Source organism: Thermobia domestica, chromosome 11, assembly GCF_964235325.1.
Source record: "Thermobia domestica chromosome 11, izTheDome1.hap1.1, whole genome shotgun sequence".
In the NCBI taxonomy this organism is placed as follows: Eukaryota; Metazoa; Arthropoda; class Insecta; order Zygentoma; family Lepismatidae; genus Thermobia; species Thermobia domestica.
Window position 1 is genome coordinate 162,940,220 of NC_137464.1, and position 6,731 is coordinate 162,946,950.

Here is a 6,731-nt window from a genome sequence, read left to right on the forward strand (position 1 = left end):
TAAAACCTTTATAGGCTGATAAGTAACTTTCGACCATATATTGGATATACTGCCTTTTACTATCGGATTTCTGCTTCCCTCTTGCGATTGTTCCTCATTACTACATAAAGCCCAGTGTGAGTAATACACGTTGCAATGGTTGTGCCATATTTCATCAGACTTTTTTTTTTTTTAAGTACGTACATGGAAAGCGCTTAGTGGATGTTTACAAAGCACTTGTTCCCGTTTATGGAAACACCTTGCTGGACACTTCCAGGACCATTAATAAGTACAGAACGCGGTTGATATGTGGCCTCAGCAGAAAGCGTTAGAATTCCATAGCGATGGGATACAGAGGTTAGTACTCCGACTTAACAAGTGTTTGGACAATAGCAGCAATTACCTCGCAAATAATCCCTGTGTCATTAAATAATTTGTAGTACACATTTTTTTTTTCAAATACAAACAATTTGAATTAATACAGTACTAGTCATTGTAAAATTACTTTCCGAACCTTCCTCATAGAATAGCTACTTACTCACATATGTCAAAAGAATCAATAGAACCGTTTTGTAAAAATCGTCGAAACAAAATACACCAACAACAGTAAACTATTCTCCTCTGAATTTCGTGAGAAAAATGAATTAAGCAATCTTTTAGGATTGTTAATGAACTATTAATTTATAAACTCAATGACAGTAATTATATGGTGTCAGTGTGGTGTAGTTGAGCGGCATGAGATGTTACGCTGACGATCCTGAAGCAATACTCAAAGAGCAGAACGTTTTTAACTGTCCTCAGTGTTTCTAAGTATGGTCACGGTGGCTCAGTGATAAAGCGCTTACTTCTCGTACGTGGAATATCCCTCCCCCTTAGCCTAACAAGCATAATCATGGGACGTTAAACTGAAAGATTTCCTTTTCATTTCCATATTTCTAAGTAGTCGACTTTGGCACCCGTGAAAAGTGTAAAAGTGGCGAAAGAAGAGTAAATCAGAGTTCCTTTTTCTTACACAGGTCTAGTGTAGTCGAGCGATCCGAGTTCAGGTGATGATCTTCCGGTGGAACAAAATTGGATGAAAGAAAAAACAGAAAAAAATGAAAAAGCATTTAGGAAGAAGAAGAGTCTAATTTATGGGTTCTTGAATAAATAAAGAGTTAAGAAAAACGTGTGAAGTGTTGTACCCTATGGGGATGAAACATGGACATTACACAAAAGCGATGAAGAAAGACGGGTAACTCTCCCAAATGTAGATGTGAAGAAGAATTGAAAGAATTCGCTGGATTAAACGAATGATAAATGACAAAGTGTTGAAAATAATAGGGGGGAAACAATTTATAGATGCAATTGAAAAGAGAAGCAGAATCTGGTTGGAACATTAGCTAAGAAGAAGCTGTATTATGAAGGACGTGTTAGAAGGTATGGTGACAGGAAAAAGAGAGATGAGTGAAAGAGGCTACATCTAATAGGCGTTATTAAGATATATAAATAATACTGGAAGTCGAAGACGTTAGCTGAAGGCCGTGGTGCACTGAAACATATCTAATGGTAGAAGATTTATGATGATTGGTGATGAATCCTACGAGCTATAATATAGAATAAGTTAGTTTTATTGAACAATAGATGAAGGATAGTTAATGAGGTTAATTTCGTCATGAATGAATAGCTCTCTCGTGGCTAAGCGATTAGCGCACGTACCTTTTGGCTTGGGAGATCCGATTTGATTTTCGACGGGAGCTCATGTGATTTAGATTCCACGTTAAGCTGTAGGTCCACTTCTCATATAGCCTTGCTGCTGAAAGAGACCCTAATCTCAAAATCATTTAAAAAAATCAAATCCAACCGTCAAGAATTAATCCGCTGATTTTGTTCATATTTTCTAAACAAATCTGAATTAACGACAGAATAATAGCAATAAGTACTTTCCCTTTAAAAATCCACAGACACTTGTTTATTCTTGTGGTGACTGTTCTCGAAGATTTTTTTTTTTTTTTCAAAAATGACCAGGCAATTTTGTTCCTGTTTCGTAAGCAACTATTTAACGCTGCCGCAGTCGCGCTCTATTATTTTCCATAAGTAGTCGTTGCAGACTGACACTTCGCATGCAAATAAGTACAGGTTATTCTAATACATAAAAATAAATTCAATTGTAAAAATAAATATCTATTTCCAACACTAGTGCAGGTTTCGAAATGCAACTCTACTCTGATAAGCAGAAGCCGATTGTTGTAAGGTATGAAAAATGGGAATTGGGAAGAGTGATTTGCGTGGTAGTAAATTACTATATTCATTGTTCACTGCGGAGTGAGAGTCCGCGGGTGACCACTGGAGGGTTAACTAACACTCCTACAACATAGGATAAGTCATTTCTCTTCAAATATGCACAAAAGGTAGTTTCTCCATAGAGTAAGTTTTTAAAGATAATTTTCTCAAAAGTGGCTCAGGTAATTTTTATCATATTTCATAAATAAAAATTTCACTAACAGCTGGTACAATATGGAATAAGTCATTTCTTTTAAAAGGTTGAAACAATAAAGGGAACTCAGAAGTGATAGAGATTGGGAGTTATTCCTGCAAATGTATTCAATAGTTCAAGAATATATAATTACTTGCCTAGCCGCAGTGGAATACCGCTTCTCGTGGGATAAGCGAAGTCAAACAACTCCAGGTTCAGTCCGAGTAAAGATGTACGATCGCGTTCATACTCACAAGATAGTATTAGGATTGCAGCATTAGGATAATTTAGAATCTACTTGATAGAAAAAGGTATCAAACTTCGGTTTAGAAAACCAGTGTTAACGACAAGGGGTGCTCATGTGCGGACCACACATCATTAACCGCCTGGTAGTTCCTGGTAGTTCTAAGGGCTCTTGCGCCAAAAGTTTTTTTTTTTTAGTTGTCGCTGCGCCTCTAAGAACCGCTATGTGACATTTTTGACGAAAATGAGATGTCTTGCAAATAAATCAGAAAGCTGTCAGGCAACGTCTCTTATAATGCCATAAGTTAAATATTCAATTGTTTCGCCACAACAATGAAAAATTATAGATTGAAATTAAATTCTTCTGGTTCTCATCACGTATGCATTGACTAATGTATACAAATCCTCTATGTGGTTATAAAGGCACAAAGAGTGCTACGTAAACACAAATATAGTAATATAATACTGTTGAAGCAAGCTACAACAATGTCCAGTGCACAATATACGCAGAACCAATTTTATAATATTTTTCAAGTGTTTCCGTGTATTTGGCAAAATTTTAAGAGTTCGGAATGTTTTTGCTTCTTCTTAAAAGTTGTGGTTTTAACACATAGCGGTTCTTCGAAGCGCAGCGACGATATTTTATCTAGCATTTCTTATCATAGTAGAAAATAAATAAATACATTTCCTACTCTGTTCAAGTCCAAATTGATTAAACAAATGGTTTTCTTCTAATGACAAAACAGAATTAGTAACATTTGTACATTATGTATAATATATTTATATTTGCATGTTATTATCTACTTCTTCAACTTAGAAAACATATTTTGACACTTTATTGATTCTATGCCTATATTGAATTACCATCTTATACTTTTCGTTTTGCAGAGCTGTTGGTATTTTAGAGTTCATCATGACTGTTGAAGGTTGCATTTTCAAGTGGATGAATGAAATTTCCTATCCTAATCTGGATATTACATCTCATATTCGTAAGAAATGTAAAAACATAACAGCTGATAGTAATGGAATACGAGCTCATATTGTGTTCAAGATCATACTTAGTATCGAACACTACAGAGAGAGGGACTTACATAAAGCATTAACGGAATTAGAAAATTGTGAAAAAGTTATCAATGAATCGGAAAAGGTATTCAGAGAATCATTTATTCAGGGTGTTAAATACGTGGTCGATACATCTATTAAAAGATTACTGTTACAATTGATCGGAGAGATTACAGAATATTCATTTTTACCCGATTCTCACGAATATTTGAATAATGAAAGTCAGGCAACTTTTTATGGATTAAAAGCTGCTGTGTTTTTAGAGTACCATTATACCAACAGACACAAAGCTCTTTATTTTGCCGAAATGGCAATAGTAAAGGATAAAAATGAAGCTGAATGGTATTATCTGGCAGGAAAGTGTCTAAGTAGAATTCGATGCCGAGAAAATCGCTTGGCACTTCCTTCGGAAGATGAAATTCGATACCTTGAAAAGGCTTATAACTTAGATGATACTAACGGAGTATACCTTATTGATCTAATCATCGTATATATAGATGCATCTCATTTCCACTATAGGGAAAGAAATAGAAAAGAATATCTATTATTTATTCGAAACATAGAAGAGTACAAAGAACACATCTTGCGAAAAAGTTCATACTCTGCTACAAATTACGCTCGATGTACCAGAATTTTCATGAATAAAAGAGTTAAAAATTTGCAGAAAGCAGACTTTTGTATCAGGAAGGCACTGGAACTGGATCCAAGTAATGGGATGGTTAACCATACTGCTGGCATGTACCTTGAGTTACTTGCAAATCAATCAGATAGTATATCCCATGATGATATAATGAAACTTTGCCAGCAAGCATTAGGACACTATGAAATTGCTATGGAGGGTAATGTATTCGAAGCTGAACTAAATTATATCGAACTAATATGGGAAATGAATCCAGAATATGATCCCGAAATGGCTATAAAAAATTTGATTTCCAAATATCCTCATGAACGGCTATACTTACATTGTTATTTAACATTTCACTTCTACATGTCCAGAAATAGTTTGGAACGCACCATTGAAGAAATAAAGACAACTATGGGTGTCGTCACGGATTTATCTTACATTAAGGTAAAACTGATAGTAGATAATTAATATTTTAGGACTTAATCACGATTTATTAAAGACCTGAACATTCGTAAATGTTATTTTATAAATCTAATAACAAATTAACTTTAATTCATCTCATATTGATACAGTGATTGTGTTTTACAGTATGTAGGTAAAATTTTATTAGTAATATCATCATAACGCATATTACTGTATACTGTATAAACATGATAGCGTTTTTTAAAGGAAATTTTCAAAATATTATTCTATTACTTCCTTTTCATATATTGTGCCCAAGAACAGAGAATGATTTCGGGGAGGTGCATCAGTGAACGTGCACCCTCCCTTCGCTGTAAAAATACACTATCTAAAGTGAGAAGTTGGCGGTGAAAATAGCAACACTTTCCGAAACGTTTTGCTGTTATGTTTCCGTTTGAGACGTAAAAGAAAGTGAAAGCTTGCAAAAGTAATAGTTTCAGTCAATTTCTGTAGGTTGAAGGGAAAAGATTAACCGGGAACCTACACTTAAAATTTCCAGGACAATTCCTCATTCGCACCACAGATGCCTAAAGACATTTTTAAAAAATCAAATTCAATTCAAATGTACTGGTAGTTATTGGTGCACCCCCGTCCGAAAATCCTGGATGTGGCCCTGCACAAGAATAGCATATATTAAAAGATAGCTCACATTACTGCAATTTAGATGAGATGTAAATTGTACTTACACTCACTTCAATTAGAACATGTATGAATTAACGTGATCTTCCACCTTGCTACGTTCAATTTTCTATTTTTTCATTACAAGTGGGAACGTACTATACTTTTTCTCTGGTACTATTGAAGTAATAAATAGAATACCGTAATTAAACAATTATTTTGAACAATGAGGTATGCCTAAACCCTTTTTTGTTTGTTTCTATGGCAGCATTGCCAAGTTATAAGCAAATAAAGTCAGGAAATGAGAACAATTTTGTTAGGAAATTTTCAAAAACAAATCTCTGTTATTTCCCTACTTTTGGAAATATCCACACTAATTTTATACCGAAGGAAAGACAACTTGCTATTCAAATGAGGTAGTACATATTTTTACTTTGATTTAGGATTTAGTTAGATACACCTAAGTAAAAATTTTGATTTTACCATGAGAGATAAATCTTAAAGGAGGCAAGTTTTAAATTTGTTTTTTTAATCAAATTATTTGCGGTCAAGTTTCAAGTTGCGGTCAAAATTTCATTGGAATGCTTGCTTGTTCATTCATACAAAAGGACATGTAAAGGATACAGGGCATTACGAAGTTGGATGCCATAGTTAGGACAGGATTTGTTATATGAAGCTTTCTTGAGTGAGATTTGTCAAATTATGATAAACCACTTGAAAGTTTGAAAGTTTGAAAGTTTTTGAAAGTTTTTTATTAATGATAATGCAAATGATATTTCAACCATATATATGCAAGTATTCAAAATTGTTCGATATGATTTTACCTATGGGTAGGCCTAAAAGACCGTAAATAGAACAAATAATAAATTTTATTTACTAATATATGTTTCCACTTCACTATTTGTTTTAATAACTATTGCATTATTTTGAGCAGTTAGATATATGAGATTTCCAATTAATACTAACCACAACTGCAAACAATTAACTATAATTAATGCAGTAAAAACAAAACGAGATGTGTTTAAGTGTTAGGGTTTCCTTGTTTTATATTTCAGAAATTACTTACCTTAGGAAGTTGAAGTTTGTGTCACTTCTCAACGTAATTTTCTTTAGACACACACATTTTTCTCAACGTCCACGCCATGATAATATGGCTACCAAGAACTGTCTTTAGGGTTGTGTTTTGACCACTGGAAAATCGCGTATGTTAGTGCGGTCCGACTGGAAAATAGACGTCCATGGAGTATTCTTCATTGTAGGAAACTATCATTAATCGCTAGAAGGAAG